General features: G+C 38.7%; 1 protein-coding gene and 1 pseudogene across 2 annotated transcripts in view; both read right to left on the bottom strand.

Annotated features, from left to right (window-relative positions):
* The window catches only part of PRKG1 (protein kinase cGMP-dependent 1), a 1,239,474-nt gene that overhangs the window by 319,029 nt on the left and 907,391 nt on the right, over positions 1–13,054 (bottom strand). The window lies entirely within an intron of this gene.
* Positions 9,695–12,424, bottom strand: LOC118931504 (G protein pathway suppressor 2-like; annotated as a pseudogene).

Genomic DNA, 13,054 nt, shown 5'->3' with positions numbered 1-13,054 from the left:
TGGAAAATTAATTCGTTTTGGTCTTCCACTTTAACCTTTTTTGTTGGGGTTACTTATTTAGTGTGGTTTGGGATATATTTATCAGCAGGTTTGGCATATACACTTTAATTACTTTCCATGAATATAAAATTAAACATGAATGACCCAGGGCAAGACTCCGTATCTGTACTTGCAAAATAATGGATCAAGTAAGTTAATAGTGAAGCCTACATTTTAGACTACTGCTCCTAATTGTGCAGGCTGCTACTAAGCAACAGAATTACTATTTTTAAAATATTAAAACTATTTTTCCACTGTTCTTTTTTTCAGGCCAGTAGTAATTATGACTGAGGTATTTTTGACAGTTGTCAAACAGTGATGTTAGTTGTTCACAAATTCAGTGAGGGAGTCACCTTTGAGAGATGAGGGTCTACAGTGTGTAACCTAACTTGCTTGGAACAAATCCGAAGACTGTAAATCAGCCAAGAAGCAGAATGAAAGCGGGTCACTCTCCCGAATTCTTTTAGCTAGTGATCCCAAATCATCGAACACATTAAATAGCTATCATGTCCGCCTCCTCTTAATAGCTACTTTGTTCTTACAAATAGCTTCTTTTCTAGAGCAAGGAATGGTAATTAGGATTTCATAGTTTGGTACAGCCAGCATTAGCATCATGGCTTTCTGTGTTGAGGATTAATAACAGTAGCCGTAATGATGATAGAAAACGATAATATTTCTAATTACCGATATTCATCTTAGGATGGTGAGCAGCTGTTAAAACATCTCTTTAGAAGTTAAAGTTCAGTCACATATCTTTTTCACCAAATAGGGAAAACTTTACTGCTAATTAGGAAGGAAGATTACAAATTCAAATGTCAGTCAGAGTGCACCGTGACTGCTCTTTATTAACTTTGTTCTCCTCCACCTTAAGCTTTCTGGCCTTTAAGCTTTTAAAAGCAGACACTGAGAGCACTGGCAGGAGCCCCAGGAGGCCTCCGGGTTTCTACTCAAAAGCAACCCTTTCCAATTCCATAAGGGAAGGGTCTCATCTATTTGCATTTGAAGAATGTGATCAGCTTCCTCTAAGTTGTCACAAACTCATGTAAGCCTAGAAAGAAATTACCACTGTCTGCTAGTAATTGTCTAAAGGCACAGGATATAATGCCCAGAAAGGTGTCCAGAGACCAAAAATCAGCTGCAAACGCCTTTACCAAATAATGACTTGGCTCGTAGGCTGGTGAGTCCATCATTTCACCTATGAAGAAGTTAGACTTGGTTCAGAATTCTACAGACCATGTGAATCACTCAGGATGCTGTGGGGAGAATGGATGGTGACTGTGTTCTTCAGCCCAAACTCAGTATCAGAACCTCCAGGTCAGAGGATATGAATCAACATCAAGGTTAAATGTGGGAAATTGTTTCCAGGACCCTGGAGACCAGGGAGCTGGGAGAAGGTTTAGGACCACTTGGCTACTGACTCTGCTTCCCCCTGGAGTGAAGGTGAGAGCCTGCTGATGCTGGGTTTGGCTCAGGAACCAGGACAGCGTGATACCTGTCACCATTCCCTTCTATCAGGGGTTCTTAAACTTTGTTCTGTAAAGGTCCAGCTAGTGAATATTCCAGGCTTTCAGGCCATGTCATTTTTGTTGGAAGTACTCAGCTCTTACTGCAGTGCAAAGGCCATCATAGACAATAAGTAAAAAAAAAAAAAATTTGAATGTGGCTGGCTTCCAGTAAAACTTCCATTTAAATTTCATATAATTTTCATACAGCATGAAGTGCTACTCTTCTGATTTTTTTCCCCAACCACTGAAAATACAAAAAACATTCTTAGCTCACGAGCAGTACAAAAATAGGTAGTGGGTGGTTTGCTGATCCCTGCCCTAAATTAAAATGCCAACATTTTTGGATAACATCTCAGATGACAATAGAAGTCTCACAAGAAAGGATGGTAACAGAGCCAAGTGTCACTTTCCTTTTCAATTCTAGCAAGATCCCACCTCACATGTCACCAGCAACTGGGGATTGACAGGAGGAGGGGGCGTGGCAAAGGCCCCAGGTGTGTCACAGAGATGGGTGTGTCTGTTCCTACTGGGTTCAACCCCCGTTCCATTTGCTCTGTTTCCTCAACTAAAAAATTGTGAATTTGTGGCACATGGATGCATGTGTATGTGTGTGTGTGTGTGTGTGTGTGTGTGTGTGTGCCCATGTGTTGTTTCTGTTGCCAGACTGTAGTCCAACCTGCAAAGTTATAGTTGCTATTTAAAATACAAGTTTCTAGGCTTCTCCCCTTAGTACATCTCAGTAGTTCTAAGGAAGTTCCAGAAATCCATATTTTAAGCAAACTCCCCAAGAAACTAATATTGAAATCAAGGTCTAGCACAGATTCAAAGTTCATAGTGCAGTTAGGGTCTAACCTTCCTAGGCTACAAGGATGCTCCCTTCTATTATATATGTAAAATTGGTTTTCTAAAGCGATCTCAGGTAGAACTACATATCAGTCTTAACACTGAAACATAAGGCAAGATTGTTGACTGTGAGGTCACGGAAGCATGCAAAGCTTCTGGAGCCACTCAGAAGTGATTCTCGGGAAAAAAAGAGAAACAGAAAAAAAGCATGTTAGGCAAGAAATATTCAAGGGAAACAGGCTATAAGCAATCAATCCATGGTGAACTGATAAACCACAAGCAGGCAGGCCAGAAGGATCACTTTGCCAGGGCTTTTCAAACACTGTGGCAATTCTGAACCATGGGGAAACTAGCGGATGGAGCAAGTACGCCCACAGTATTCGGGAAAGGGGAGGCTTTGTCTGAGCAAAGAGCTTGGGCAGGCCACACGGCTTTGACAGCTTTGTTCTAAATAGTGGTGACAGCTGCAAACCAAAGGGCAGCCTTTCTTGAAATAAACTGTTCAGCAGCATCTCCTGGCACAAACCATGATCCCCCTCAGAAGCACCAACTCTGAATACAAAAGACAAAGCTGACTGTATCAATTCTGCTAAGGGTCAAACATCTAAAGAGGCTATTATTCCCTTCCTCACCTTTTCTATTCCCAAACGTACACTCCCTTGAGCTTAATTTTTGCTATTTTTCTTCATAAATTCCTCACTGCTCCCTCTTGTTACAGATTCTCTGGTCCAGCTTTCAGCTCAAATTTGTTCTCCGTGCCAGTAGCATCCTATAGTTCTGACTGCTGCAGACCTCTGCCCATAGTAAATTCCCATCCCAAACCTGTTATTTTGGACAGAGATAATTTTCTAATATGCTCAGAGAGATGTATTGAATTTTTGACATCGGAAAACAATTTTGTGATGTCATCAATAATAAATTATGATAATAGCTAGAATACATTCTTTGTATCATATATTATGCTAAGTGCTTTATAGGAATATTACATTTAAAACAAAAAACAGTGGTTTCTGGTCTGACATGTAAAGCCTTTAGAAATCTTCATTCTCATCAAATCTTCACTCTCAACAAGAAAAAAGCTGAACAGACTCAAAGTCAATAGCTTTACTTAAACCTGTCAGAAATGTGAGATCACAGGGCATACTGTTGCCCTGAAAACTGGAAAGACAGACAAAGGGATACAGAGATTTGCAGCTTACCTACTGGGAACACAAGCCCAGAAGCAGAAGCCCCAGCTAGAACCGGTATGTAGGCAGGAACACTTTAAACTCTCATTGATGGATTGCTAAAGGCTCAGTGTGGACTAGCCTGAGAGTTAAGAACTCCTAGTCTTAGGGGAGCTCCCCACACTTTCATGAGTTTTACCCTAGGAACTCTATGAGGTTCTCACCCTGAAAAAAGGAAAAAAATGCCCTGTGTTTCTCACAGGGAAAGATAAAAAATGATCATTTTGAAATGTACTCAGAGCTCTCTTGTTCTTTTTAACAAGGTCTGCCCTCCAGAGCCTAACCAAGGGGTTTTTACCAAAGTTTCAGTGGAGAAAATACTCAACTTTAGCTCCCTCTAGGCTTTGATGAGGGAAGGGAAATACTTAACTCGGACTCACTAAAAGACTTGAGATGTAATCATATGACTATAGAACAAAGTCTCTTCCTTCTATGCCTTACCCCTGTGATGGTTAATTTTACATGTTAACTTGGCTAGATCATGGGGTGCCGATATTTAGATAAACATGTCTGAGTGTGATGTGTGAGAGTATTTCTGCATGAAATTAGCATTTGAATTGGTAGACTCAGTAAACAGTTTGTCCCCTGTATTATGGGTAAGCATTGTCTAATCAGTTGAGGGCTTGACAGAACAAAAAGGCAGAGGAAAGAAGTATTGGCTCTTCTTGCCTTATTACTTAAACCAGGATAACAACATTCTCCTCCTCTCAGACCTCCTGGGTCTGTCCTTCAGACCCAGGATGGACTATACACCCATAGCTCCCCTGGTTCTCACATCTACAGATTTGGATTGAATTACATTGCTGGCTTTCCTGGGTCTCCAGCCTACCAAAAGCAAACTGTGGGATGCCCTAGCCTCCATAACTGCATGAGCCAATTCCTTATAATGCATTCACACACACACACACACACACACACACACACACACACACACACACAAGCTCCTTTTGGTTCTGCTTTTCTAGATAACCCTAATAGTGCTATAATAACAGGGAGTTAAAAAACCTGCAACTTTCAGAACCTACTTAAGGTGGAGCTTCCAGGGACACCCAAACAACAGAATAAAACAAGGATGGTAGAGGAAATTTTAGCCTTAGATTACACAGCTATAGTAAACACATATATATCTTACCCAGATAAACATAAAAACTCCCATTAATGGCCTATCTACCTCAGTTTCTTTTACTCAATAGATCATATCAAGCTTTTGACAACAACAAAAACACAAGTCATACTAAAAGACAAAAAAAAAACAAACACAATTTGAAGAGTCAAAGCCAGTCTCAGAACCAAACTCAGATATGGCAGAAATTTTGGAATTTAAAATAATTATGAATAATATGTTAAGGGTTCTAATGGAAAAAGTGGACAACATGATAGAATAGATAGGTTATATAAATAGAGAAATGGAAACTCTAAGAAAGAATTAGAAGGCAACACTAGAAAACATGTGAACAGAAACTTGCTGAACTGTAATGCAAAGAGAAAAAAAGTTAAAAATTAGAACAGAATCCAAGAACTGAAGGACAATTACAAAAGTTTCAACATGTATAATGGGAATACTGGAAGAGAGACTAAAACAGAACAAGTAATGAAGTGAAAATGGCAGTGAATTTTCCAAAATTAAGGACAAATACAATCACAGATCTGAGAACATCAAGTAGGATAAATACCAAAGGAGGAAACTCATATTCAAACTGTTGGAAATTAAACAAGAGAAGAAGTTGAAGACAGAAGAATAAAAACACCTTCCCTTCAGAAACCATACAAACCAAGAAGAGAGTGAAATGAAATATTTAAAGTGTTGACAGAAATGAAACAAAATGTCATCCTAGGATTTGCTATACAGCGAAATTATCCAAAGTGAAGAAGAAATAAAGACTTCCTCAGACAAAAATATAAAATTGAAAGAATTTTTCACCAGTAGAGCTACCTTTCCAGAAATGTTAAAAGTTCTTTAGGGAAAAAGAAAATGACATAGGTCTGAAACTCATATATACATGAAGAAAGGAAGAAAGCTAGAGAAGGAATAATATAGTAAAATTAGTTTTCTTATTTTTAATTGCTACAACAGATAAAAGTTGGTTCAAAATAATAAAGACAGGGTATAAGTTATCATATCTTATGAATAAGTGAAATGAATGACAGCAGGATAAGGGGAGGAAATACTCTCAAGTACCTGTACTACCTGTGAAGTCATAGTGTTACTTGAAAGAGGACTTGGGTAAGTTGTAAATGTACATTGCAAACTCAAGGGCAACCACTAAAAAAAGAAAAAAAGGAAATACTAATGCTAATGAAGGAAGAAAATACAATCACATAAAATGCTCAAGTAAAACCAGGGTGGGCATGAAAAGAATGGGAGAGAAAGAAAGGAGGGAGAGAGGGAGGGAGAGAAAAAGAGAAGAGAGGGAAGGAAGAAAGAAAAGAGAGAAAGAACAGTCCATGAACAGTTACATATGTGGTACATATCAATTCATATATAAATATCATATATACATGTATTAATAATCACTTTAAGCATGAATGATGTAAACACACTAATTAAAAGATAAACACTATCAGAGGAGAGTAAAAAAAAAATAAGACCCAACTACATGTTGTCCATAGGAAATGTACTTCAAATATAAGACACAGATAGATTAAAAGTTAAGTGATGGAAAGTATAAATACCCTGGTAATATTACTCAGAAGAAAGCTGGAGAAACTGTAATAGTTTTGATACATCAGACTTCAGAATAAGAAAAAAATTATCAGTGAATAAATAGAGAACTACATCATAATGAAAGGATCAATTCTCCCAGAAGAGATAATGATAGTTAATGCAGATACACCTACTAACAATGTCAAAATACATGAGGTAAAAACTTATAGAACTGCAAGGAGAAACACATGGATCTACTATTATAACTGGAGACTCAATACCCCATATTATTGATTAGTAGATCCAGCAGGTAGAAGTTCAGTAAGAATACAACTGAATGAAAAAAGCACATCAGTCACCTGGATCCATTGACATTTAGTAGATAATTCATCCAACACTAGAATATACATTTTTCTCAAGCTCACATTGAATATTCAGTAAGATAGGCCACATTCTGAGCCATAAAATACATTTTAAAAAATTCGGAATAAAAATCATACAAAAACAAACAACAAATGTTGGTGAGGATGTGGAGAAAGGGGAACCCTCCTACAGCTGCTGGGAATGTAAATTAGTTCAACCATTGTGGAAAGCAGTATGGAGGTTCCTCAAAAATCTAAAAGTAGAAATACCATTTGACCCAGGAATTCCACTCCTAGAAATTTACTGTAAGAATTCAGGAGCCCCGTTTGAAAAAGAGATATGCACCCCTATGTTTATCACAGCACTACTTACAATAGCCAAGAAATGGAAGCAACCTAAATGTCCATCAGTAGATGAATGGATGAATGGATAAAGAAGAGGTGGTACATATACACAATGGAATATTATTAAGCCATAAGAAGAAAACAAATCCTAACATTTGCAACAATACGGATGGAGCTAGAGGGGATTATGCTCAGTGAAATAAGCCAAGCAGAGAAAGACAAGTATCAAATGATTTCACTCATCTGTGGAATATAAGAACAAAGCAAAAACTGAAGGAACAAAACAGCAGCAGACCCACAGAACCCAAGAATGGACTATAGGTTGCCAGAGGGAAAGGGACTGGGTGGGTGGTTGGGAAGGGAGAGAGAAGGGGAATAAGGGACATGATGATTAGCACACATAATGTAGGGGGTGGGGCACAGGGAAGGCAAGTAGTGACTCTATAGCATCTTACTACACTGGTGGACTGTGACTATAATGGGGTATGTGGTGGGGAAATAGGGGGAGTCTAGTAACCATAATGTTGCTCATGTAATTGTACATTAATGATACCAAAATTAAAAAATGAAAAATAAGAAAAAAAATCATACAAAATATGTGCTCATGCTATTGTGGGATTAAACTAGAAATTAGTAACAGGAAGACAGCCGAAAATTCCAAAAAAGTAGAGATTAAACAACACATGGCTCAAACAAGATGTGTCCAGAGAAATTAAAGTCTGTTTTGGGGTAAATTAAAATACAACCTATCAAAATTTCTGGGAGCAGCAAAAGCAGTGGTAAGTGGGAAATTTATATCATTGAATGTATATATTGGAAAAGAAGAAAGATCCAAAATCAGTAATATAAATTTCAAGTTTAAAAAAGACTAAAGAAAAGAAAATTAAATCCAAAGTAAGAACATATAATAAGAATTAGAGCAGAAATCAATAAAATTGAAAATAGGAAATTAGTAGAAAAAAATAATCAATGAAACCAATAGCTGGATCTTCAAAAAGATCAGTAAAACTCCTAAGTCTCTAGCCAGGCTAACAGAAGACAAAAACAGAGAAGACAAAAATTTACTAATATCAGGAATGAAAGAGGGAACATCTCTCAAGATCCATAAACATTAAAAGGAGAATAAAGGAATGCTATGAGTAACTTTATTTCTACAAATTCAACAACCTAGATGAAATGGAACAATTTCTTAAAAGACACAATATGCCAAAAGTCACATAAGAAAAAATAGACAATTTGAATATGTCTTTATCTGTTAAAGAAATTGAATCAATAATTAATAACCTTCTTCAAAAAAAAAAGCACCAGTTCCAGATGGGTTCTCTGGTGAATTCTACCAAATATTTAGTGAAAAAAATGATACAAATTCCATGCAACATCCTTCAGAAAACAGAGTAGAGGGAACAGTTCCCAACTCTACATAAGGTCAGCATTACCTATGTGCCAACTAGAAAGAGTTTGCCCCAAAGGAAAGCTATCAATCAATATCTCTCATGCAAAACTTTCAGCAAAATACAAAAAAATCAAATCAAACAATGTATATTTAAAAATTATACACCATGACCAAATGGAATCTAATGCAGGTATGCAAAGTTTGCTCAATATTCAGAAGTCAGTTACAATAATCCATAATATCAACAGGGTAAAGAAGAAAAATCATGTGATCATATCAGTAGATGCAGGAAAAGTATTTTAAAAAATCCAAAACTCATTCATGATAAAAACTCTTAGTATCTGGGAATAGAGAAACCTACAGTTAAAAGTATACTTAATGGTGAGGGACTAGATGCTTTCCCCTAAGATTGGGAACAAAACAAGGACATCCTCTCTTTACCACTCTTATTCAACAATGTACTTCAAGTCCTAGCTATTGCATTAAGAAAAGGAAATAAAAAAATATACAAATGAAGAAAAAAATAAAACTTTGTTCATAGATTACATGATTGTCTATGTTGAAAATTCAAAACATTTAACCAAAAAACTCCTAGAATAAGTGATTATAGCAGGGTTGCAGGATGAAAGGTTAATACACAAAAGTCAACTGATTTCTTACAAGTGAAGTTTGAAATTAAAAGCACAATATCATTCACATTAGCAAAATCATAGAGATAGGAAAAGGGGAGTAGAGGAAGAAATACATGGGTGGAGCACATGGGATTTTTAGGGTAGTGAAATTATTCTGTATGATATTGTAAAGGTGGATTCATGATATTACACCTTTGACAAAACCCATACTAGTGTATAATATAAAAAGAGAACTGTTAAATATAAAATATGGACTTTAGTCAATAATAATGCTTCAATGTTGGGTCATCAGCTATAAAAATATACCATACCAATGCAAAATGATAATAATAAGGGAAAGTGGGGGTGGGGAGAAGGGAGTATACAGAAACTCTATTTTCTGCAAACCTAAAACCACTCTAAAGTCAATCAGGAAAAACAAATTGTGTTAGATCAAAGAGGAACAGTCCTATGATATAGACACTATTATTATATTTTCCAGAAGAGAAAACTGGGACACAAAAAGGTAACTTGTTGGAAGTCACAGAACCAGTATTAAACAGTGTTGCCAAGATTTAAACTCAGGCCTTATAACAATATAGAGATAATAAATAGATATATAAATATAATTTTCATAAAAATACATTAAAACATATACATACACATATATTTTGGGGGTAGGTAGATTTTATTGGACTGGGACTAGGATACCCTGGGGACCCTGACTCATGGTGGGAGTTGAGGTTGAAGATATAATCTGACGGTCATTTGTGGTAGAGTCATGGGTTCTGGATGTGCTGGATGAAGAGGACCCCCCAGGGCTAGACTGACTTGTAGTCTGCAGGTTAGCATGTCCCATCTGCTTGTGTAAGGACAGGACACTGCCCTCCGGGAGGGCTGACAGTGGTCATGAACTGCCTAGGGCTGTGGCTGAGACAGGTACTGCACTCAGGGAACACCGAGGGTGCCTTGAGCAGCAGGTGTGCAGAACCACAGGTGGGCTGTGTGGGGCCACAGTGACGTGCAGGCCCAGCAGTCTCATAAAGGCTGTCTGGGCTGCCTTGGAATTGCCTGTGTGAAAGCAGCTGCTGAGCCCAGGTAATGCCAGGTCCCAACCACTTGGGATCCAAACATCTGTTTGGCTGTCAGCCACCAGGAGGCTGCCCAGGTGACTGGGCTCCAGGGCCTCTGCATGCTGAGGTGGCGAGTTCCCATGTGGACAGTCAGGCTGTGCTGGTCCCTGCAGATGTCAGAGTGATCAGCTCACTGCTCCTTTTACCTGTTTTTCTTCTTCATGTACAATTTTCTTCACCTGCAGGAAAAGCTGGTTCTTCTCTTGCTTAGGGCCAGGAGCTTACCCTGCCACTTTGGGATTTGTTCCTCGGTCTTCTCTACTGACATTTTACCTTCCATCACCTTTCTCTTCCTTCCCTCCTGCTCCATCATCTTGTCCACTCTTCCTCCTCCTGCCTTATATGCTACTGGTTCCACCAGGATGTGTCCTCATAGCACCCTGGCCATGGCCCTAGAAAACATGGGTTGCGCCAGGAGCACAAGACATGGTTCTGCTGGCTACACTCAGGCTGGGGCTACCTGGCTCTGTCCCTGACTACCAGACCTGGAACCAGGCCCACCTCCTTTTCTCTTTCTATGTGGCCTCCTGTGTGCCTCCATCACTGTATTGCATCTGGCAACTGGATAAAATTATTGATAGATACATACCTACACACAAGTAGGACCACTACCTGTATTCTGCAGATGAGGAACTAAAAAGACACATGCACACAGAGCTGTTGACTGGGGAACTGGCCAAAGACAAATATGAAACTGCAACTGCAGGAGATTGGGAAGGTGACTCATATGCCATTGTTAAGCGTTGACAACAGGTCCATTTTCTGCCCAAGAATATTATACTGCAACAGCAGAATCCTTAATTTACAAGAATTTTCTCCTTCTATAAAATACCCTTCCAAATGTCTGGGCTTTGTTATAGCTCCCTTAGATGAATAAGGTATGAGAAGAGAAGGTATCAGAAGAATGCTGATAGAACAACAAATCTTTGCCATGATCTTTCAGCCCTTGGCTCCCCACACCTTCTCTGTCTCCTACCTTGATTTTCAGATCCTTGGGGACCCTCTGCCTGCAACCTCTATAATGTATTATTAGAGAGTACTCATGGACTCTTATATTTCAGACTGTATGCTCCCATCCTGGACACATTTCTGTTCTAGTAGTGGTGATGGCATCCAAATGTAAAACTGAACAGTTGTGTTTCATTCACTGAGTCACTCATGTAGCACATATTTATTGAAAACTTACTCAGACTATTCATTCAACAAATATTTACTGGTAATGTACTATCAGGCGTAATTCTCATGCAAATCCTTGCTCTGCTGGAAACTGGGAAGAAAAGCTGAAATATATCCTACCTTTAAGTGCTTAGAGTCAACTGGGAAATAAAGAAGTTCCAGGAGCAAGTATATGGCTTTGAAGTACAAACCATACAAAGGATTAAGGGAACAAGAGAGAAGAGGATAAAGCACCGTCAGTCAGGGTAAGCATCTTAAAAAAAAAAAAAAATAGGCTTGCTCTGAGAATATTTTGAAAGAAGAAAGAGTCAGGGATAGTCCTCTCTACTCATGCCCACAATAATTAAGGATTCTTGAAAATGTAAACTGGGTTGCATAACATCATACAAAGCAAGGAGAACCAGCAGAATGATGCTGCACTGCAGCTCTATTTAGAAGCCAAACCATGTTACCTTTATTAAAATAAAAAATTTTAGGTATAAGTAATAAAAAAGAATGGTAACTCTTCCCAGATTGCTCAGAGCAGCTCACTTCCAGCATCTCATAGTAACTGAGGGAACATACAGGACACAAGACACCAGAAGAATCCTCCCGCATACAGCTGCACTCTCACTAAAAGCCTTGGCTGGTCATGGCTCCCTCCTCATTAATACTGACTGACAGCTGATAAACCTTCATGCCTGCATATACTGCCTGCCCCGGTTCAGAGGCTTATCTACCAAGAAACAGCCTCTCAGCCAACAGCCTAAAAAACTGCATGATTCCTTCTCTTCAGGGAGGTGGTAAGATGCCCCACTATGGATTCCCAAGGGTACATGTAGCTGAAGGCCTGGGGAGATGTGGAATTGAATTGAAGTCCTACATCGTTCCATGCTCCAAGCTGTTTGATGACTCCCTCCATCACGGACTAGCTTGGTATTTTGTGACTGAAGTGGAAAGCCCAACTGGTTTTCTCATCTTTTACTTCTTACTGGTGTGCTGCTGTAAACACTAGTGGGCTTCTATTCTTCATTGATTTATGTCTTGGATGCCCACTGTGTACAAGCCCTTCACCTAGGTTTTTGGACCTAATCTTTTACAAAGAATTTTAGAGTTGAAAATCTTAAGTCCTACTTTGTTTTCATTAAAGTAGTTTGTCTAATTCAGACCAGGTGTTTAGCTCTATGTGCTGTAAAAAAGAATCAGGCATGACAAGATATGGAAGTAACCTAAGTGTCCATCAGTAGATGAATGGATAAAGAAGATATGGTACATATACACAATGGAATATTACTCAGCCATAAGAAAAAAACAGATCCTACGATTTGCAACAACATGGATGGAGCTAGAGAGTATTATGCTCAGTGAAATAAGCCAGGCGGAGAAAGACAAGTACCAAATGATTTCACTCATATGTGGAGTATAAGAACAAAGGAAAACTGAAGGAACAAAACAGCAAAAGAATCACAGAACCCAAGAATGGACTAATAGTTACCAAAAGGAAAAGGGACCGGGGAGGATGGGTGGAAAGGGAGGGATAAGGGCAGGGGAAAAAAAAAGAGGGCATTACGATTAGCATGTATAGTGTGGTGGGGGGCACAGGGAGGGCTGTGCAACACAGAGAAGACGAGTAGTGATTTTACAGCATCTTACCATGCTGATGGACAGTGACTGTGAACGAGCATGTGGGGGGGACTTGGTGAACGGGGGAGCCTAGTAAACATAATGTTCTTCATGTAATTGTAGATTAATGATACCAAAATAAAAAATAAAAAATAAAAAAAAGAATCAGGCATGA

The sequence above is a fragment of the Manis pentadactyla genome, chromosome 8 (assembly GCF_030020395.1).
Source record: "Manis pentadactyla isolate mManPen7 chromosome 8, mManPen7.hap1, whole genome shotgun sequence".
NCBI classification, from domain to species: Eukaryota; Metazoa; Chordata; class Mammalia; order Pholidota; family Manidae; genus Manis; species Manis pentadactyla.
This window is presented reverse-complemented; position numbering and strand designations above follow the sequence as displayed.